The sequence below is a fragment of the Oryctolagus cuniculus genome, chromosome 2 (assembly GCF_964237555.1).
Source record: "Oryctolagus cuniculus chromosome 2, mOryCun1.1, whole genome shotgun sequence".
In the NCBI taxonomy this organism is placed as follows: Eukaryota; Metazoa; Chordata; class Mammalia; order Lagomorpha; family Leporidae; genus Oryctolagus; species Oryctolagus cuniculus.
In genome coordinates, this window is record NC_091433.1 from 108,191,970 (window position 1) to 108,214,763 (window position 22,794).

Genomic DNA, 22,794 nt, shown 5'->3' on the forward strand with positions numbered 1-22,794 from the left:
GAGCTCAGAGGCAATGGGTGTGCCTCCTGCAAACACATTGTGACCAGGATGCTTGAATCTTGTTGAGAGAAGCCATGTTCTAGGGTTGCTGAAGCAGAAGACAGACTTGGGGTCTCACATGATGTCACGGGGGCTCCCCTAGTACTCCTTGGCCACCTCCCTCTGAGGGACTCTGGGTTATGTGAGGGAAAAACAATTCCTTGCATTCAGGATGCATTAGCAGCCATGTGCATGTCCTCACTGATTCACAGCTGATAGCAAGGGGTAGCTTTAAGGTGGGGGGACCTCACTCATTTATGGGCCTGGCTTAGATCACCCCTACCGACCCTCCAGCCTCTCACAGCGCAGACCCCATCTCCACTTCCTGAGCCTGTGGTTAGGCCAAGGCAGAGCTCCTGTGGGCTCATCTGCCTCTCAACTTTCCTCTAACACGAAGCAGCTGGTGGGGACCGGGCTGGGGGCCCAAAGGAAGAAGTAGACCTTTGAGTCGCCGCACCTCCCACTGTTGCCTGAAGGGGGCGTGCTCAGTCCACTTTGTGCGCTCAAGGGCCCAGCTGCAAACCATCAGGCTGCTTAGCAAAACTTGACAGCCACCTGCTGGTTGCTTATCGAATAGAGCCAGTTAAGCCCCTAGTCAGTGGCTGCACCAGGCCATGGCCACGTGGGGTCGCTACACCCTCAGGAATGAAGAGACAATGGCGTCTCTTCTGCAAAGCTGCCCTGCGGGGAGCCAGCTCAAGCCCCTCCCTGCAGTCAGGAGGGCAGGGTCCTGTGGTCTTTGCTCCGGAAACGAGTCTTCGGAAATGCCCGGGACTTCAGATGTCATAGAATATGGAATTTAAAAAGGTAAGTTTCTTCGGTGCAAAAATTTTTGAAATCCATGCATAGGAGGATTTTTTTTTTTTTTTTTTTGGACAGGCAGAGTGGACAGTGAGAGAGAAAGGTCTTCCTTTTTGCCATTGATTCACCCTCCAATGGCCGCCGCGGCCGGTGCACCGCGCTGATCCGATGGCAGGAGCCAGGTGCTTCTCCTGGTCTCCCATGGGGTGCAGGGCCCAAGCACTTGGGCCATCCTCCACTGCACTCCCGGGCCACAGCAGAGAGCTGGCCTGGAAGAGGGGCAACCGGGACAGAATCCGGCGCCCCGACTGGGACTAGAACCCGGTGTGCCGGTGCTGCAAGGCGGAGGATTAGCCTAGTGAGCCGCGGCGCCGACCCGCATAGGAGGATCTTAAAAAACTTTGTGGATCGTGGAGTCTCCTTGGACCCTCGAGGTCTGTGTCAGCCCAGAAGCAGAGGGAACAGGGCCTCTCATGTTCCCTGGGCCAGCCCCAGATGGATAAAGTGGGCACACCTCTTGTGCACCACACCAGGTCTGTGAGTGTTGACCATGGCCAGCCTTCAGGAGGGCTTCCTACTGGGACGTGTGTACCTGCCACAGTGGTGCAAAGTAGGCTCACAGACAGAACCAAGAGGTGGCGCAGAGGGGAGGGCACTTGTGCTGCACAGGGCACGCCTTGACGGCCCGGCCATGACCCACGCCGTGGGCAGATACCCCAGGTGCACTCCATCTGCCATTTTATTCTATCCTGCCAGGCAGAGACGGTATGAAAACAGCGGTGTCAGGGCCGGCACTGTGGCATAGCAGGTGAAGCGATTGCTCTCTAATGCCGGCATTCCACATGCGTGTCGCTTGAGTCCCGGCTGCTCCACTTCCCATCCAGCTCCCTGCTAATTCGTCTGGGAAGGCAGCAGAGGATAGCCCAAGTACATGGGCCCCTACCACCCTCGGAGACCTGGATGAAGCTCCTGGCTTCAGCCTGGCCCAGCCCTGGCTGTTGCAGCTGTTGGGGAGTGAGTCAGTAGATGGAAGATCTCTGTGTCTCCCCCACTCTCTCTGTAACTCTTACTTGGAAATGAGAATCTTTAGAAAAAAAATCAATAAGGCAATCAGCTCTGATGTGGTTCCCCTCTCCACACCACCACAGCTGTGACCTGCTAACACAGGGACAGGCATCCAGCCTTGGGCATAGCCAAGGAGCCAGGAACAAACTCCCATCCACGCACGCTGGGTCCTTTCAAGATGCTCTGTCCATCCCAATTCAAGTTGTGCTGCCTTTTTTTTTTTTTTAAAGATTTGTTTATTTATTTGAAAGGCAGAGTTACAGAGAGGCAGAGAGAGAGAGACAGAGAGAGAGAGATCTTCCATCTGCTGGTTCACTCCCCAGTTGGCCACAACAGCCAGAGCTGAGCCTATCCAGAGCCAGGGGCTTCTTCCTGGTCTCCTTTGTGGGTGCAGGGGCCCAAGGACTTGGGCCATCTTCTACTGCTTTCCCAGGCCATGGCAGAGAGCTGGATTGGGAGTGGAGCAGCCGGGAATCGAACCAGAGGCCATATGGGATGCCGGCACTGCAGGTGGCGGCTTTACCTGCTAAGCTACAGCATGGTCCCCATGTTGTGCGTCTGATGTCCATATTTTGTCCCGTGCTCTTGGAAGTGGAGCACAGCACCACCCCGAGTTAGGTGGTTGACTTTTCATTTCATTGGGGCAGCTGACGAAATGACCCATGATCCACTCCAAAGCAGAGTCCTTGTGTGCACATCACAGGGAAGTGCGGCTGTGTATGCCCAGCGCGCTCTGGTTTATAGGAGTCTGGCCAGATACCCCCTTCAAGATGGCTGGGTGTGCGCAGGTGCAGGTGGGAGTGACCAAGCCTTGCCCGTCGCAGGTGTTCAGGGCGCCTGAGCCCAATCACAGCTTCCACGGGAAGTGTTCCCAGCACAGCTACTCAATGCTGCAGCAGCTTGTGCAAACCATGAATGAAGTGAAAATACGTCCCAGGGCTGCCAAGTGTCCTTGCAACTTTCCCAGATGCCGGGGTGCTTAGTGCAGAGTAAATGGGAAAACATTAACTTAGTTATATTTAATAAATATAAAGTATAGTGTATGTATCACACCAATAGATACTATATATAAAATCATACAGCATTTGATACTCTATATCATAGTATGTTATGTAATATATAAGACAACATATGTGTTTTGTGTCTGTACACCTGGAGGCACTTCAAGAAGTTCTTGGGGCCGGCGCCGTGGCTCAATAGGCTAATCCTCCACCTTGCGGCGCCGGCACACCGGGTTCTAGTCCCGGTTGGGGCGCCGGATTCTGTCCCGGTCGCCCCTCTTCCAGGCCAGCTCTCTGCTATGGCCAGGGAGTGCAGTGGAGGATGGCCCAGGTGCTTGGGCCCTGCACCCCATGGGAGACCAGGAAAAGCACCTGGCTCCTGGCTCCTGCCAGGATCAGCGCGGTGCGCCGGCTGCAGCGGCGGCCATTGGAGGGTGAACCAACGGCAAAAGGAAGACCTTTCTCTCTGTCTCTCTCTCACTGTCCACTCTGCCTGTCAAAAAAAAAAAAAAAAAAAAAAAAAAAAAGAAGTTCTTGGGAAAATGAAGTGAAAGATTAGTTTATTCTGGTACAGATTTTGAAATCCATGCAGTTTTTAATAGCATGTGTTTTCCACAAACTCTTTGAAAACCCATTGTCTGTATGCTTTCCTAAGGAGAGATTTGTTTACTCGTTTTAGGCAAGTCTTGGGAAGTTTTGGGACTGATGATATCATTTCTCTCCCGAAGTATGGCTGACCCTCGTGGTCGCTTTTTTAACACCCTTACTTGGTGAAATAAAGATCTAGCAACCCCTCTAGTCCCGGTTGGGGCGCCGGATTCTGTCCCGGTTGCCCCTCTTCCAGGCCAGCTCTCTGCTATGGCCAGGGAGTGCAGTGGAGGATGGCCCAGGTGCTTGGGCCCTGCACCCCATGGGAGACCAGGAAAAGCACCTGGATCCTGGCTCCTGCCATCGGATCAGCGCGGTGCGCCGGCTGCAGCGGCGGCCATTGGAGGGTGAACCAACGGCAAAGGAAGACCTTTCTCTCTCTGTCTCTCTCTCTCACTGTCCACTCTGCCTGTCAAAAAAAAAAAAAAAAAAAAAAAAGATCTAGCAACCCCATGACTGCCTCCCCAAGTCTTCCCGAAACTTGGCCACTTTGTGAAATCCTCAACCTGGGGGGCCTTGGGGGTGGGGGTGGCTCCTTCTTCCAGCCCCGCCCTCCATTTCTCCCCTGACGGTGCCACACACCTGCACCCTTTGGCGTTAACACCCTCTGCGGCACCAGTGTGTGACTGCCCCTCAGCCTCAGCCCCAGTGGTGGGCACGCCCTGTGCAAACAGGATGAACCCTGAGCAAAGAGACGGAGGTCTCCCGCCCCCATACCCTGTTTACAGTTGGTGCTCAATACATACACAGCGGACCCAAGGCCACTGATGTAGGCAAGGCCGCCATGGCCGTGGTCCCTGCTTTGGTTTTTCTGGCGGTCGGTGACTGTTCTCAGCTTTGGCTCCCTGTGCTGCTGCGCACATCACCTGAAGCGCTCCGCCTGAGAGCTCGGATTAGAGAGCGAGGAGCTGAGCTGGACTCCGCCTTCCTGGGTCAGCACGGGGCTGGGAAGCCCCCCGACACGGGCGGGGCTGCTGGCCTCCTGCGTGTCTGACCCACGCGTGTGTGGGTAGACCCCGAGAAGTACATTTTGTCCCCGGTTCTGCAGTCTGGTCAGCCGCTCGCTTCCAAAGGTCCTAAATCCCAAAGCCAAAATGCAATGAAAGAAAAATAAGCCGCAAAGGCACGGGCGTGATGCAGGGCTTAATCCGGAGCCTTGGGTAAGCCCTGTTTACCTCTCATTCTTTTCCTGTTCTGATTTCTCCTGGCTGCTCTGGTCACGGCCCTAACCACACTACAAGGCTACCAACGCTGGCCCCGTGTACCAGGGACAGCCCTGAGCCCGATGCCTGTGCTCCCCGGGGTGGGGGGTTGCTGTTGCTGCCACAGCCCTCCTGGGGGGAAGAGGACACGGCATGCAGAGGCCAAATGGCCCACGGAGGGATGCAGAGCAAGCTGTGCTGCCCCTAGGGATTGGGGGCCTGCAGATTCGTCCCCTCCACGCCCATCCCTGCAAGGAGCGACGTGTCAGCCTGACCGGGGCCCAGATGTTTAGCCAGCTGTTATTCTGGGTGTGTCTGTGAGGGTATTTCTGGATGCTTAACACAGAAAGCGCTAGATTGCATCAAGCACGTTGTCCTTGCAGTGGGTCCTGTCCAATCAATTGGCTGCCGTGATGCATTGTGGGAAAGGGGTGGCGTTCCTAGAGGTTGGCAGGGCCTGGAGCGTGAGAATTCGCTTCTGTAGACTCAGCTGCCTCGGATGGGTCTGGGGGCCACGCACAGGAACGGGGCGGAGCCTGGCAGGGCCCCACGGCAAAAGTAGGTGCTGAATCCTAGCAGAAGCAAGCAACTTCGCGTTCCAGAGAGTGCCCAGAGCTGGAAGGCCCAGGGGAAAGTGGGAGAGGCCGGGAGAGTTGGCTCACAGGGAGGTTGGGAGGGTGATGGCCACGGGGTCCCGGGGCCCCTGCACAGCCGGGCACACACCTGTGTCTCTGGGGCGACGGGCCTGGAGGAGGAGGGCAGGCGCTTGTGCACCGCGCCTCGTGCGCACACGCACGCACGCACCACACGCACTCCGCCTTGGGCCAGGACTCAGCGCGCACCTGGGGTGGGCGGAGCTGTGGGAGCCATTCACCTGGGCTGGGCGGATGCTTACAGCAGTGCCTTTCTCAGCTCTGTGGTGGTTAAATTCATGCAGCACCGCGCCTCTTACCGCCGGCTCCCAGGGCAGCAGCTGCCACCAGCGCTGGGATATCCATGTACCGAGGCAGTGCGTTCGGTTTGGTGGTTACTTTGGGTGTTTTTGTTTGTTTTAAAACCTTGATTCCTTAATACATACAAGAGTAATTTTAAAAGTTCATGGAAGAATCAACTTATCTTTTAACCTCATTTTCCATGAATTTTTTGTTAATATTTTAATTATTTGAGAGGCAGAGTTATAGAGAGAGAGACAGAGACAGAGGTCTTCCAACCTCTGGTTCACTCCCCAGGTGGCCGCAATGGACGGAGCTGAGCCGATCTCCAGCCAGAAGCCCGGAGCCTCCTCTGGGTCTCCCGTGTGGGTTCAGGGGCTCATGCACTTGGGCTGTCTTCCAGTGCTTTCCCAGGCCATAAGCAGAGAGAGCTGGATGAGAAGAGCAGCAGCCGGCACCCATATGGGATGCTGGTGCCACAGGCAGAGGCTTTGCCCACTACGGCACAGCACTGGCCTCTCCATGAACTTTTTAAAGTACCCTCAGAGAGAGGAGCATTCTCAACACTTGAGCAATGTTAGCCACACATGCTAGTCCCATTATTAGTGCTGGTAGCCCTATTGCTAAAAGTCAAAAAAATACAGGTGAAGGTAATTCTAGCAATAGATTTTATTTAACATCTAAGATGATAGATATTTCAACATGTAAGCCTTATAACCGTTATTATTAAGCTACCTGATTTTTTTTTTTTTTTTTTTGGACAGGCAGAGTGGACAGTGAGAGATAGAGAGAGAGAAAGGTCTTCCTTTTGCCATTGGTTCACCCTCCAATGGCTGCTGCGGCCGCCGCGCTGCGGCCAGTGCACCGCGCTGATCCGATGGCAGGAGCCAGGTACTTCTCCTGGTCTCCCATGCGGGTGCAGGGCCCAAGCACTTGGGCCATCCTCCACTGCACTCCCTGGCCACAGCAGAGAGCTGGCCTGGAAGAGGGGCAACCGGGACAGAATCCTGTGCCCCGACCGGGACTAGAACCCAGTGTGCCGGCGCCACAAAGCGGAGGATTAGCCTAGTGAGCCACGGCGCCAGCCCTGATTTGTTTTAATCTTCGGAATCTGGATTTTAAAGTTAACACCCATTTCACTTCAAACTCTCCACATATCACTGGAACCTAGATCCAGCTGGTTGGCAGTGCAGTGGTCAATTTGGGGTTTTGTTTGCTTATGTTTTTAGGTGTATTTATTTTTATGTATTTGAAATGCAAAGAGAGAGTCTTCCATCTGCTGGTTCAGTTTCTAAATGGCTGCATCAGCCAGGGCTGGGTCAGTCCAAATCCAGCAGCCAGGCGCTGCATCCAGGTTTCCCACGTAGGTAGCAGGAGCCCAACTACTTGAGCCATCATCTGCTGCCTGGCAGGGTGTGCATCAGCCTGAAACTGGAATCCGGAGCAGAGTTGAGACTGGATTCCAGGCACTGGCATGTGGCCTGTGGGAACCCCTAGTGGCGGCTTAACCCACTGCACCCCAACAGCCACCCTTTATTTTTGCTTTTTAGTAAGACCTTTTCCCAGCCAGCAGGCACGTGCCCATTGGCACTAAATGTTAATAACACGCTGATGTCTTCCCCACGGAAGAAATTCTCCCTTGGAAAAGCACAAAACCTGGCCGGCGCCGCGGCTCACTAGGTTAATCCTTGCCTGCGGTGCCGGCACACCGGGTTCTAGTCCCAGTCCAGATTCTGTCCCGGCTGCTCCTCTTCCAGTCCAGCTCTCTGCTGTGGCCCAGGAGTGCAGTGGAGGATGGCCCAAGTGCTTGGGCCCTGCACCCGCATGGGAGACCAGGAGGAGGCACCTGGCTCCCGGCTTCGGATCCGCATGGTGCACCAGCCGCAGCAGCAGCCATTTGGGGGGTGAACCAGTGGAAGGAAGACCTTTTTCTCTGTCTCTCTCTCTCTAACTCTGCCTGTCAAAAAAAAAAGCACAAAACCCAAATGCCAGCCTTCCAAAGGTGAGGAGGAAAGCTGAGGGAAGGGCTTTCCTGTGTTTAGCCCACAATCAAAGGCTCTGTGTAGCTGCCACCAGCCGTGAAAGGAGAGCCCCAGCTTAGGAAAGCGAGGAGTGGCGGAGGCTGGTCAGGTATGGAGTCAGCACTCTGAGCCGCTCACGTGTCCCTTCCCACTTCTGGCTGCTTTGGCTCCATTGTTCACCGTGTACCGTGTTTTCATTTGGGTAAAGGAACAGTTCCCGAGGTGGGCACAGGCAGCAGCCGCGTGGTGGGCCGTCGGGAGTCAGGGCCTGCAGGCTGGAGCCGCGTGTTCCTCCCAAGCCACGGGCAGTGTCCAGCTCGGTCACAAACCCCAGCGCACCTGCAGAAACCCAACAGGGGACCGAGAAAGCACAGCATGCAATGGAGCAAACTCTGCCGTGCTCACGCACAGAGGCCAGGCTGTGCCAGAGAGAGCGAGGAGGGTTCCAGAAGACGGCAATCTTGGGTGACAGGTGCAGTCCCAAGGGCAGTGTCGGCCCAGGGCTGGACAGACAGTAGCTGGGCAGGCGTCCTGGCCACAGTGTCTTCTGGCAGCCCCTGTGCTGGTTCTCATTGTTGGTATGCTGGCGTGGGACGCCCTGCTGGTTGTCTCCAGACTCGAGGTGGTGTTTTAGTTGGCTGATTAGGGTTTGACACAAGTGCCTCTATTTGGATTCTGACGACTCCCGGAGCAGCAGCACCTGTCCATTCTTCTAGCAGTGGAAGTTGACCACATGGCCCTGCAAGGGCTCATATTGTACGGGGCCCAGGGCCTGCCTCGTGCCCTTGGTCCAGCCTCCTCCAACTGGGCTGCAGTGTCTGTTTAGTGACCTGCCCTGGCTCGCACTTCCTCCATCTTGCACCCTGCTTCGCCAGGAGGCGGTGTGGAAAGGGGAGATGGCGTGCGCCCCTGGAGGCGGAGAGCAGAGGCCAGCTGTGGAAGGAAGGAGGGCCCCCCCCCCCCGCCCAGCACGATGGAGCACGCAGGATGCTGCCCTGTGTGTCCACGCCTGTGCTCAGCCCTGGATCCCTCTGCCTCGCCCTGTTCTTCTCTGTGTCTTCCTCCTTCACCCCTGGGAACCTATTCCCCAAGCCTGGCTTTAGAGGTGCGTGTAGGCTCCCAGGTACTCAGCCTCCTTTTCTGACCCCCAAAATGCATACTGGGACTTCAAGAAGTTCATGGGAAGGAAGAATGCGAAGGTCAGCTTACGTGGGCACAACAGGGACGTGGAGATGCCTGGGAGGCTGGCCGGGACGTACGCTTCCCAGGGGCTTTTGAAGACCCCTCGTGCAGAGGGCTCTGCTGCCTGCAGACACTGCGTTACTAACACCTGTGGGGAGAGGCCGGGTCGCAGGGAGCACAGCTGGGGCCTATTTGCAAAGCTTCCAGAATCTGGCAAGTTCTCCTGGTTCCTAATTTCTATCTGGGAAGACAGATGGGAAGTTGACGGGACCTAGGGACAGGTTTTTGGCTTTTTTATTTATTTATTTTTTGATACACAGAGTTAGACAGTGAGAGAGAGACAGAAAGAAAGGTCTTCCTTCCATTGGTTCACCCCCCAAATGGCCGCTATGGCTGGCGCTGCGCCGATCTGAAGCCAGGAGCCAGGTGCTTCCTCCTGGTCTCCCATGCGGGTGCAGGGCCAAGTACTTGGGCCATCCTCTACTGCACTCCCTGGCCACAGCAGAGAGCTGGCCTGGAAGAGGGGCAACCGGGACAGAATCCGGCACCCTAACCAGGACTAGAACCCCGGGGTGCCGGCGCTACAGGCGGAGGATTAGCCTAGTGAGCCATGGTGCCGGCAGGGATAGGTTTTTGAAAATACTGTCTCATAGTACAGGAAAGTACAGAAGTGGTAACTCACTGGCCCTACCATCAACCCTGCCAAACCCTAACATGTTTCCATGTTTGATTCATTTTTTAAAATTTTACAGGTAGAGTCATAGACAGTGAGAGAGAAAGAGACAGAGAAAAGGTCTTCCTTCTGTTGGTTCACCCCCCAAATGGCCGCTATGGCCGACGCTGTGCCCATCTGAAGCCAGGAGCCAGGTGCTTCCTCCTGGTCTCCCATGCAGGTGCAGGGCCCAAGCACTTGGGCCATCCTCCACTGCCTTCCTGGGCCACAGCAGAGAGCTGGACTGGAAGAGGGGCAACCAGGACTAGAACCTAGCACCCATATGGGATGCTGGCGCCGCAGGTGGAGGATTAACCAAGTGAGCCGCAGCACCGGCCCCAATTCGTATGTTTTATAGATTGATTTTTTTTTAACACAAAGGGAAAGGAATGAAGTTGCTAGTATTATCATTATCTTACTTGGAGGAGAGAGACAGAGGCAAAAAGAGGGAGAGGGAGAGAGAGAGAGAGCTCTCGTCTGGTTCACTTGAGCTGGTTTAGGCCAAAGCCGGGAGCTGGAAACTCAATCTACATCTTTTTTTTTTTTTTTTTTAAGATTTAGTTATTTATATGAAAGTCAGAGTTACACAGAGAGAGAAGGAGAGGCAGAGAGAGAGAAGTCTTCCACCCACTGGTTCACTCCCCAATTGGCTGCAACGGCCAGAGCTGCGCTGATCCGAATGCAGGAGCCAGGAGCTTCTTCCAGATCTCCCATGTGGGTTCAGGGGCCCATGCACTTGGGCCATCCTCTACTGCTTTCCCAGGCCACAGCAGAGAGCAGAATTGGAAGTGGAGCAGCCAGGACTTGAACCGGTGCCCATATGGGATGCCGGCACTGCAGGCAGTGGCTTTACCGGCTACGTCACAGTGCCCACCCCTCAATCTACATCTTATGTGTGGGAGGCAAGAACCCAGCTACTTGAACCATCATTGCTATCTCCCAGGGTTTGCATTAGCAGGAAGCTGGCATCGGGAGCCAGGGCTGGGAATCTGATGTAGGACACGGGTATCTTAAGCAGCATCTTAACTGCTGGGCTAAATGCCCACTCCACATTTACTTTTAAGAAATGAAAAATTACAGGGATACACACACACACACACACAGCAATGGGCCCTCAGAACCGGCTTGCTGTAGTCTGGAAGGTTCCCCGTTCTGCGCAAGGTGTTGAGACCCCTGGATGTGGGGCTCCTTAGAACGGAAGATGTAAAAAGATATCACAGGCCGGCGCTGCGGCTCACTAGGCTAATCCTCCGCCTTGCGGCGCTGGCACACCGGGTTCTAGTCCCAGTTGGGGCACAGGATTCTGTCCCGGTTGCCCCTCTTCCAGGCCAGCTCTCTGCTGTGGCCAGGGAGTGCAGTGGAGGATGGCCCAAGTGCTTGGGCCCTGCACCCCATGGGAGACCAGGGGAAGTACCTGGCTCCTGCCATCGGATCAGCGCGGTGCGCCGGCCGCAGCAGCCATTGGAGGGTGAACCAACGGCAAAGGAAGACCTTTCTCTCTGTCTCTCTCTCTCTCACTGTCCACTCTGCCTGTTAAAAAAAAAAAAAAAGGACATCACAGCCACTCACTTTTATTCTTAGACTTGGGTCCATCCTTTGCACTCTTTGCTGCTCCTCAATAAAACACATGAGTGTAACCTTCACCAAGGTGCGCGCTCATCCACATCAGGCTCAGACATACCCAGGTGTCCTGGTGTCCGGTAGGCATCCTCCTCCTGCTATTTCCGGCTGCTCCCAACTTTGTCCTTGCGTTGTGAGACTGCATCTCGGCTTACAGACCCATCCTCTTTCTGTGAACATGTAGCTTCTCTTCATTTCCTGTGCTAAACAAAGCTGCAGTCATTAACAATGTTGCCCAGCGCTGGGCCTGGGGAGACACTTCCTCTCAGTCATTGATCTGATGTGCCTGCAGGGGGCGTGGTTGTGGTTTTAGTTTGCATTCCTCTGCTTGCCCTGGGGGTCTTTCCAGAGGCCATTGATGGTTCTTTGTGCCCATGGTGTGCAGAGGGTCTACCAATCATGTGCCTGTTCCCAGGGGAGCCCTTGAGTAAGAGGGAGAGGCTGAAAAACTGGCTGAAGGTGAAGCAAAGGTCCTGGGGAAGCAGGAGGTGGGACCAGGAAGACAGGAGAAGCACTCCTGGGTGGGAGAGGGGATGCGGGAGGGGAGGGGAGCTTTCACCTGCTGATTCACTCCCCAGAGGCCACAGCAGCCAGGACTGGGCCAGGCCAAAGCAAGGAGCATCATCCAGGTCTCCCACATGGGGGCAAGGACTCAAGCACTTGGGCCATCTGCTGCTGCTTTCCCAGGCCATCAGTAGGGAGCTGGATGGGAAATGGAGCAGCCAGGACACGAACCGCTGTCCATCAGTGATGCCAGTGTTGCAGACAATGATTTAACCCACTCCGTGACAACACTGGGCCCACAGGTGTAAAATTTTTTGCCAAAATAAAACTTCTTTTAATTCCATTTTTCTGCGATTTTTTGGAAGTGGTCCCCTGTGTCCCTGAGCCTGGCTCTATGCTGCCTGTCTCCAAACAGGTGTGCTAAGGGAAGAAAAGCTCAGTGTAGACTTGTGAGGTCGAAGAAGGAGAGGCCCCGGATGGGGACACGCAGAGGTGCTGCAGGATGAAGGGTTAGGTCTTGGCCCAGACAGGGCAGTCAGTTCAGCCCAGGATCGCTCTCGCCTTCTCTGCTTCCTAGCTCTCCCAGAACTGCAGGGAAGTGAGCCTGACCCTTCCCCACAGGGAGGAGGCCAGGGAGTTGGAGTTGCCCCTCAGACATTCTTCTCCAAGTCACGTGACCACTGTTATTGTCCAGACTGAGAATTTGTTGCCATGAAGCCGGGACAAGAGGTGTCATCTGAGATGGCCCCAGCAGTCACCCAGTCACCTTGTCACTGAGTGCCTGGGCAAACGGAGCGGATGCAACCACAGTCTCACACGGCCTCTCCTGAGACAGTGTGTGCACGAGGGATTTGGGGGTGTGGGGGTGGAGCTTGTTGGTAGAAGTGGTCCAAGCAAGCAGGACATTGCTGGTGAGAAAATCTTGAGAGACCCTGGGCTGAGGGCAGCAGGGGGAGCCGATGGCACCTCGCCTGCCCAGACACAGTCCCTGCATACCTGCAGTCTGTTTTTTTGTTTTTGTTTTTGTTTTTGTTTTTGTTTTTGTTTTTGACAGAGTTAGAGAGAGAGAGACAGAGAGAAAGGTCTTCCTTCCGTTGGTTCACTCCCCAAATGGCTGCTATGGCCGGTGCACTGCATGGATCCGAAGCCAGGAGCCAGGTGCTTCCTCCTGGTCTCCCATGCAGGTGCAGGGCCCAAGGACTTGGGCCATCTTCTACTGCACTCGCAGGCCACAGCAGAGAGCTGGACTGGAAGAGGAGCAACCGGGAGAATCTAGCAACCCAACCGGGACTAGAACTTGGAGTACCAGCGCCGCAGGCAGAGGATTAGCCTAGTGAGACACAGCTCCGGCCAACCTCTCGATTTTGCAGTTAGCAAAAGGCCGAAAACAGAGGGCTGAGCAGATCTATGTGTGGGTGGCAGAGAAGGTTATGCCCTTTGTATATTATCAGGGAACTGCAAAGTGAGACAGTGATGAGTTACACCTTTTATCCCCATGTGGCTATCGGGATGGCCAGCGTCAGAACACAGACACCACCAAGTGCTGGCGAGGGTATGGAGCAACAGGCTCGCTCACTTGCTGCGGTGAGAATATAAGCTGTAAAGACCAGTTTGGTGGTTTCTGTTAAAGCTGGACCAACCCCTCCTGTCCAGTCTGGCACTTGCACTCCTTGATAGTTAGCCAAAGGAACTGAAAAAACACGTCCACACAAAACCCTGCACGTAGGTGTTCATAGCAGCTTTGTTCAAAATTGCAAAAACTTGGAAGCAACCAAGGTGTTTTTAGTAGGTGAATGGATTAATAAACTGTGGTACATCCAGACAACGGAGTAGTATTTGGTGCTAAGAAGAAATGAGCTATCAAGTAGTGAAAAGACACGGAGGAATTGTCAATGCATATTGCCAAGTGGAAGAAGCCAATTGGAAGAGGAGAGTGCATGAGTCCAGTGATGGGACCTGCTGTGGAAAGGTAAAACTAGGGAGATGTTATGCATCAGTGGTTGGCCAGTGCTAGGGGCAACCTGGGAGGAGGGGAAGGTTAGGGCAGTGGAACTTCTCTGAGAGGTACTGTAATGGGCGATGCATTCATTCATGGCATTATTGATTTGTCTGAACCCATAGAATGTCTACCAGCATCCTAGTGCCTTTGGCGAGGAGAACGAGTTGGCATAGGTCCATCAGTTGCAATGAATGCACCGGTCTCGTGAGTAATGTTGATCATGGCAGTGGGGTGTTCAGGGGCGGGAGAGAGTGAGAAATCTCTGTACTTTCCCCTCGAGTTTGCTGGAACTTAAGTCTGTGCTGAAAACCAAAGTCTACTTAAAGTGTATACAAAAAAAAAAGGTGGCCTCAGCCCTAAACTTTCCCTTGAGAAGGGACTTTCTCATCGGTAAAATGGATACACACTTGGGGTCACTGTTTGAGTAATGCAGACTAGAAAACCCAAAGACGACCAAAATCACTAGAATAACTCGGACAAAAAATAGCCTGGGGTTGTTTTTCTTCTTTTTGCCAAGGGAGTCTTGGTGGGTTTGTGGTGTGTCCTGTGTCCTGATGCACACCCACAACTCTCAGTTCCCCTTTCTCCTTCTCGCCAGGGGGCCACCTGCTCCAGGTGCCTGAGGAGTACCCTGGGGCCCGAAGCCCTCTCTCCTTGCTCTGTGTCTGCATCAAGTCCCCTCCAAGGGGATGAAAAAGAACCTTGTTGAGAAAGTTCTCTGTGTCCCCGAGGGGCACTCATTCCAAGATGCTAGGGCCGCTGGGCACGTGGGCAGCTGGAGGGGGATGGAGAGGGGGAGTTTGCCCTCTGCACCCCAGGCTGTGTCTGCTATGGGCTCAGTGCCGGCAGCCATGAAGGACAGCAGGGCCAGAGGTTCACCGCCACTTTGCCTGCTGCTAAAGCCAAGGAGGGGCAAAGGCCAGCAGAGGGCAGAACCCTGCAGACACCTCAGTGATGCCCAGGGCCCACCCTCCTGCTCATTTCAGCCCCATGGTCAAGGCCACATGCTCTGGGTACCAAGCCCTGCCCAGGACCACGCTGTGGTGTGACTGACAGGCCACAGGAGTCTGGACTTCTCTCTGGGGCACCTGCATCTGCTTACCTAGGCCATCCCATGAATCTGCTTTGCCTCTGAAGGGAGAATTGACTAGTGTTGGTGTGAGATGAGAAAACAGCCAAGGAAGGTGGTGAGCTAACTCAGCGATTTGCAAGCTTGAGGCGCTACTGCTGGTGATGATGAAAAAAGGAGAGATTTGTCTGTTTTGTGCTGCACCCAGGCTTGCAGGAGGCAGAGAGAGACGAGGCTTGGCCTGGTGCCAAGCGTGGAGCCCCGGTCCCCAAGACTCTGTTCTCTTCATGAGAGCTTAGAATGGAGGCATTGGCTGGCAGGCTCAAGGTAAGGTGAGAAAGAGAAGCAATTCATGGGTCTTGTGTCTAAGGCTGAGGAGGGACTGGAGCTGACCTCTTCCCACCCCAAACTCACATACCCTCCTGTTCACACACACACACACACGCCTACACTCACATTCATTCACACATCCTCACACACTCCAGTTCACACATCACACACACAAACCATTCACACCCTGAGATACACATCAAACCCACAGACACACTCCCTTTTACACATTGACTCACAGACCGCATACATACTCCCACTCCCAAGCTCACACACCACCATCGCCCGCTTCTGTTCACACACAGCGACTCACCTGCACAGTTACATGGACACACACACAGGCACATGCTCAGTCACACCTATTCTCTCTCTCTCTCTCTCTCACACACACACACACATACACACACCACATACTTCAAATTTCCTGGTTGCAGAAAAAAAAAAAAAAGTTACCTCAGTGTCTTGATCTCAGGGGCCTTGGGCTGTATCCCGAGTTGATGCCTTGAGAGAGTCAATTCTCTACCTCCTGTGCTCTCTGGCTATGGAGAGAAGACTAAGCTGTGAGAAGAGTTGGTGCGTGAGTTGAAATTCTGCTAAGACACTGACACTCCAGTCAGCACTGGTAGAAAGAGAGCTTGGAAGTTGCTTCAGAGTCGGCTGAATGTGTGTGAAGATGTGTGTGTGCGTTCTCTTATCTGGTAAATAATTATGATACGCAGTGGTGTGCTGGAAGGGGAAGCCTCATGGAGCCATATATTCCATGACGTGACAAAGCACCTGCCACACTGCGGCTGACACTCAGGGTACTCCTCATGTGCAGTCAGGGCTAAGAGCGCCTGAGTTCCCAAACTTGGCTGCACATTAGAATGAAAAAAATCCCCATAGCCAACCAAGCACTTGACCAAGAGCTTGTCCTCGAATGTTGTCCTCCAGCAGCAGGAGCCAGGCTTCCTTGCACAAATGCTGGACTCTAGGACTGGAGCAGGACAGATACGAGGTAAGCCTGGGGCACCCTGTATTCCCAGAGAAGAAGGATGTATTCCACAAACTCAAGATAGGGGCCAACTGAAAGAGCTCCCACTGGCCCGAACTGGGACAGTCTGAGCAATGGCCAAAGTCCTGGCCTGGAACCCGGTGCATAAAATAAATATCCGTGTGTCCACACTGATGTAAATAAATGATTGGGTAAGCAAATAAATGGGAGAGACTCATAAAAATTTCCTCTATAGAACTGTTATGGTCTGAATGTGTGTCTCCACAACTCAGAGGTTTAGTTTCCAAATGCAGGGGGTAGGGAAGTACTGATCTGCAGGCCCTAAAGTCTTGTGAAATTATTTGGTCTGGCAGCTACGGGTGGGGCTCAAAATTCAATAAGTCTGTAGCAGGCTAGTTTGTTTTTTAAAGATTTATTCTTTGTAAAGTGGAGTTAGTTATTAATTGACTCCATCCTTTGGTTCACTGCCTAAACCATCACAATGGCTGATGCTGGGCCAGGCTGAAGCCAGAAGCCTGGAATAGCACCCTGGTCTCCTGCATGGGTGGCAGGGGCCCAAGCCCTTGGGCCATCGGCTGCTGCCTTCCCAGGTGCATTAGCAGGGAGCTGGACTGGAAGCAAAGCAGCCGGGATGCCAGCCTGTGCTCATATGGGATGCCAGTATAGCAGGCAGCAGCTTAGCCTGTTGGTACCACCATGCTGGCCCCCGAAGGCTAATTCTTAAGTCAATAATTTCCTATGGCTCATGAATGATGTTGTAAATCTCCAAAGGGCCCTTGGCAGAAAAAAAGATTCCCCACCCTGTGTTAATGGTACTGAGACGGGAAGCTTCATCCAATTACGTGTTTAGAGATGGGCCCTTTTGGGTCATGAATAGTTTGGATTGGGTCATTAGGTTGGAGCCCCATGATTGAATCCTGTTGGCTCTGTTAGAGACCACACAAATGAGGAAAAAAAAAAAAAAGCAGTCTCTGTGTCTTGTCACATGGTGCTCTGTGCTGTCAGCAAGAATGACATCGCTAAACACCAAACCAATGGGACCCACCCAGTCTTGGCCTGTGAACCTCCACAACCGTGAGCCTTGAACCTCTTTGTCTTATAGTAGTAGACTGCTTCTGGTAGTTTGCTATAGTAATGAAAAGCTGACTAATAGAGAAAACATTTACGTAGACACTCCTCCCTCAAGGAGGTGGATCACAACTCTCATCCCTCAGGCATGGGCTGTGTTTTGTGACTTTCAGAGGGTCTACTGCGAGAAGGGGAAGAAGGAGCCACTTGACAGTGGGGAAAACTGAGCAGCCAACCGCAGTCAGGTGATCAAGGCCAGCATCAGCAGTGATGTCAAGCGATAGACCTGCCCTTGGGATATCCCCTCCCCCAGTTCCATAGCCTCAGGACAACCATGAGAAAAACATCAATTTTTACCAACCGCAAATGAAGGACAGTCTACAAAACACCTGCCCAGGACTCCTCAAAACCAAGGTCATCAAAAACAAGGAACGTCTGAGAAACTGTTGCAGCCAAGAGGAGCCTCAGAAGCCATGACGGGTAAATGTCATGTGGGATCCCGGGACAGGCCAGGGCTACCAGGCGTGGGACATCTGACTGAGGAGTGAGCCTTTGCCGGTGATGACGCATCAGTGTTGGTTCAGTAGTTGGGAAGAAGCGACCATGGTGATGTAAGATGTAGCGCTGGGGTGAGGAGAATGTGAACACCTGTGACTGTGTCGACTTTCCCATACAGCTACAAATATTTTAAAACCAAAGGCTTAGGGCTGGCGCCATGGTGTACTGGGTTAATCCTCCGCCTGTGGTGCCAGCATCCCATATGGGCGCTGGTTCTAGTCCCGGTTGCCCCTCTTCCAGGCCAGCTCTCTGCTGTGGCTCGGGAGGGCAGTGGAAGATGGCCCAAGTGCTTGGGCCCTGCACCCCATGGGAGACCAGGAGGAAGCACCTGGTTCCTGGCTTCGGATTGGCGCAGCTCTGGCTGTTGTGGCCATTTGGGGAGTGAGCCAACGGAGGGAGGACCTTACTCTCTCTCTCTCTCTCTCTCTCTCTCTCTCACTGTCTGTAATTTTACCTGTCAAATAAATAAATAAAATCTTAAAAGGCTAATTTTTTCAGAATATCATAGTTCCCTGCCCACCCACGCCTGTGATGTTAGAATGGAAGATGGGGTGGAAGCCGGGCACCAGGACTTTGTAAAGCTCCTGGACAACTCGGATGGGCGGCCCCGGTGACTGCCTTCAGACCAGCTCATGCCACTGTCACACGGCTCCGAAGTCCAGAGGCTCAGAACACAGGCTTCCCCGTTCCTCCAGCCACCCAGCTACTCCGGGTTTCAAGGGAGCACTGTCCGTCTAAGGGACTCAGGCTGGTAAGGCAGCGGCTGTCTCTGGTTGTTGCCACTCTGGGCATGAGGACAAAGGTCTCCTAGCAGTAACCAGCCACCTGTTCCCATCGCACGAGAGGCAGGGAGGGTTAGGAAGTGAAATCCTCCCATGCCCTCAGAACATGGAGGACAACGATGCTTGATGGATGGCTCTAATGGCTGTGACGATAAGTGGTGAGAACTCGGAAATTTTCTGTTTAAACTCCTGTCACAGGGCATTGATGGAGACCCGGTTCTGTTGCGTGCCCAGGCACCACCTCACACCTGAGTGTTGGAATACGGGGCTCTGTCTGGTTTCCTGTGCTCACCTCTGCTTTGGCTCTCCATCTTGGGCCATAGAACAAGAGTAGAGATTGAGTCTCCCTCCCAGAGACTGAGGCCTGCAGGCTGTTCCAGTCTCGCCCAGCAGGTGGTGTTCTCTCTTCCTCTCTCTCTCACTCTGCCTTTAAAATAAATACATTAATTAAATAACATAAAAGGAGTCTTAAAACTCTTTAGGAACCAGGAGCTCAAAATCGTGTTCTCCAAGCCACCCGTAATTAGGCTGGGGACTTACAAGTCACAATCTTTGTCTGGGACAGAGTGACATCGTCAAAGGAAGAATCAAGGGCAGTAGTAGAATTTGAGTCGACAAGTGTGGGTTTCCCGTTTGTTCTATGTTGACTTAGTTCAGAAAAATAAACCTTCCCCCCTTGAGTTCTGAGCGTCTGTAAGTTACAAAGTTATCTAGTGAGATGAAATGTGGAGAACAAAACTCGAACACATTGACCTCTCTCTGTGTCCGTTTTGCTATTGGGCCCTGGTGAGTGAAGGGCCCTGGTCCTGCTCACGCCTGTCCAGGGATTGCGGTACAAGACCGGGGCCTCTCAGGCCTCCTTAGAGCAAATGAATGAAATGTGGGGACCCGGGACAGGGCTTTGCCACCAGGCATGTTCTGTCCTTCTGAGTGTTTAGTGCACCTCTGCCTCCAGGTGGCACTGTGGAGCTACAAGTGGATCAGCCTGCCCACCCCCACCCGCCCCCAAGCAGGGGGATCACTGTCTCCCCTAGAGCCCTGGGCTGAGCTTTCCAGAAGTGAGAGGGGACGATGGGAGGCCCAGCCTCCTGCCTTCTCCAGGCTGGGACCTCAACCAAAGCTTGGTGGTTGGGTTTTTCTCTTCTTAAAGTAATTTGCCATTCACACTCTTTCTAGAATGCTTGGATGTGGTTCAGGCCGAGCCAGCGTTTGTTTTTTCTCCTTGCTCCAGGGGAGACGCAGTGACGGCTGCAGGGCTGTTCCCTTCTGATTCCCTTCTGCTCCATCCCACTCTTGCCACCAAGGCAGGCTCACCGGCTGTGGAGTCCGGGCACACAACCACGCCCCATCAGCGCATGGCCCCAGGGAAAAGTAGCTGCACTGGGAAGCTGCAGTGCTGCTGGGAGGAGGTTCTGAGTGGGAGAAGCCGGGGGACAACCTGTGTCTACTCGGAGCAGGTGGGACCCTGTTTCAGTCCACACCCAGTCAGGAAGTGACTTTATCTGCAAAAGGCAGAGAATCGACCTCACTGGGTTTTCGACAGCTCAACGGCAGGTTCAGAGCTCATCAGGATGGCTTAGGCTATAGTGGGAGACGCTTCATGGCATCGCAAACAGAGGAAGGCACTTTCCGGAGAATTCTGGCAGGGACTAAGCCTTCTCAACAGTTGTGCCAACACCTATGTAGGACTGTACCCACGTGGGAGACCTGGAAGAAGCTCCTGGCTCCTGGCTTCGGATCTGCGCAGCTCCAGCCGTTGCAGCCATCTGGGGAGTGAACCAGCGGATGGAAGACCTCTCTCTCTGCTGCTCTCTGTAACTCTGTCTTTCAAATAAAAAATCTTAAAAAAACATTCCTAACGATTGTTTTCACAAAGGTATAAAACAAAGTTTTACAAAACTATGTTTGCAGCAATGTTGATAGACACATTTCTGGATGCAGATCCAGGCCATGAAAGCACAAATAATCTGGGCCAACTCAGAATAGATACGGTCTCTTCTCCCCACACCGTGAGAGATGTCCTCGTGTCTAGCAGCATGAGAAATTGAAAACGCATGTCGAAGTCATTTTTCTTTTTCTTTTTTTCTTTTTTTGACAGGCAGAGTTAGAGAGAGATGGAGAGAAAGGTCTTCCTTCCGTTGGTTCACCCCCCATATGGCCGCTATGGCCAGTGCTGCACCGATCCAAAGCCAGGAGCCAGGTGCTTCTCCTGGTCTCCCATGTGGGTGCAGGGCCCAAGCACTTGGGCCATCCTCCACTGCACTCCGGGGCCACAGCAGAGAGCTGGACTGGAGGAGGAGCAACCGGGACAGAACTGGTGCCCCAACCGGGACTAGAACCCGGGGTGCCAGTGCCACAGGTGGTGGATTAGCCTACTGAGCCGTGGTGCCAGCCGGAGTCATTTTCTGTGACCTTGTGCTAGTTCTGTGTGGTTGTGCTTCTGTTGATGGGGCAAAAACCTGACTTTTGTCTCCTAAATGAGCAAGGAGCAGCTTTTCCTTCACAGTTGGGGACCACCAAGGCTCACTGGGTGCTGGCTCCTGGGGGCTCCCTGGAGAATCTTGCAGAGTTGGTCTCGGGCCCCTCCACCTAGAAGGGGATGCAGGGATGCATTGATACCTCCCAGCCTGTGCTTCTGGAGGGGCTGACTCTCCTGTACTTCCAGGTGACGTACGTGAGATGGTTCTAGCAGGCGTCTCACACTTCAGCATCAGGGAGAGACGTCTTGAGGCAGCTGTGGGGGAATCCGGGGTGTCTGTGTGGAGCTGGCTGCACCCTGCACAGCTTTGTTCCATGACAGTGGTAGGATAGGGAGTGAGGCACGGGCCGTGTGGAGAATGCTGCATGGTCAGACCGCAGCCTTATGAGTATATGGTGGCCAGTGCACCCAGTAGACCTGGCTACAGACACCCTGAGCCCACTCTAGATAAATTGCACATGGAAAAGTAATGGCCATCAGGCTCTTGCGAAGGAAGTCAACAGAAAGAACAATCGCATTGACTAAAGTAGTGTTTTAACAGTTCGTCTGGAATACCGGAGCTTGAGGAAGGCAGGTGTCACTGGAGGATTCAAAGGACGTAGTTACAGCCATCACTGAGATGGAAAGACATTCCGGGAACATCCCAGAGCTGCCGAAAGGGAGCAGAGCGGAGTGTCGTGTGGCCATTGTCCTTAGTGCACGTACGTCACCAGCACCTCCGTTACATGGTGCACCCCTACTTTCCGTGGTTGGTTGGCTCCCAAATGGAAGGGAAAGAGGGTTAGGAAATGAACTGAGATTTTTCTTGCAGAAAATTCCTACGAGTGGCAAGAGAACGAGAGGCAGCAAGAGATGAGTGAGAACTCAGCTGGGAGTGTCCACGGTGGAATCCACTAATTCTGTATACTTATTTCCTGTATTCTTAAAGACAAAGGGGCGGTGGGGAGGAGCACTGGGGACCGGAAGGGCAGCACGTGGAGCACGGAGGATGCAGCCCTCAGTGCTTAGCACCAGGGGGCGCTGTGGACCCGGGAGAGCGCGGTTGCTGCGGGGAGGGCAAGCAGTCCAGCTGGGACCAGCGCAGTCACTGCTCACCGGGATGAAAACTTGTGTCTTACAGCAACAGTGCAGGGCGCGTGAATTCCAGCGGCCAGCTTGCACGTTTAGGGGTGCGATGCTGATCATGTCCCTGCAGTGGAGGGAGCGCTTGGGTTCTTCTGCGGAGTCGGGACTGTCTCTCTGGGAGGGTTCCCGCTGGTCAGGGTTAGAGGAACCGCTCGGAGGCGAGCAGTAATGGAAGCCGATGCACACTCCTTAAGATTTTCTAGCATGCCACTGGATCTCACAGGCGGATTTATGAAACTGCGGTATGTATTGCACACTACCCGTGTTTTAGTAAACCCGATGATATTGCAAGTGAGAGGGAGAGAGGGAGAGAGAGATGGCAGGAGTCTGAAGTGTAAGTTGGGGCTGAGCCCCCTGGGTCACCAGGAGTGGGACCCGGCCATCTCATAAGGGCCTGCAGCTTTGGCAGTGCCTTCACTCCTATACCCACAGGGAGTCCCTCGCCTCTTCTGATGCCAAGAATGGTGCTGGCCCCTCTTCCCGCCTGAGCGGTGTTGATAATGGGCCAGAGACAGAGGCCCCCAATCTTATCAGAGGTGGAAGGCAGCCCAGCTCATTATGCAGTCTGCCACCCTCCCCTTCTCTCAGGAGCCACATGGGCACGAAACGTGGTCTCCAGGCTCGCCCTGCCAGCTCCCAGCAAACCTGGCCTCCTGGGAAACC

General features: G+C 53.8%; 1 long non-coding RNA gene across 5 annotated transcripts in view; it reads left to right on the forward strand.

Annotated features, from left to right (window-relative positions):
* The window catches only part of LOC103346962 (uncharacterized), a 62,995-nt gene that overhangs the window by 34,766 nt on the left and 5,435 nt on the right, over positions 1 to 22,794 (forward strand). The window contains exons 6-8 of one of the 5 annotated variants that reach the window (XR_011386464.1): positions 1 to 13,930; positions 15,004 to 15,122; positions 17,361 to 22,794. The exon at positions 17,361 to 22,794 is cut by the window's right edge and continues 5,435 nt beyond it. This is a non-coding gene — a long non-coding RNA (uncharacterized lncRNA). The other 4 variants (XR_011386463.1, XR_007915465.2, XR_011386462.1 and 1 more) reach the window with 4 other exon arrangements.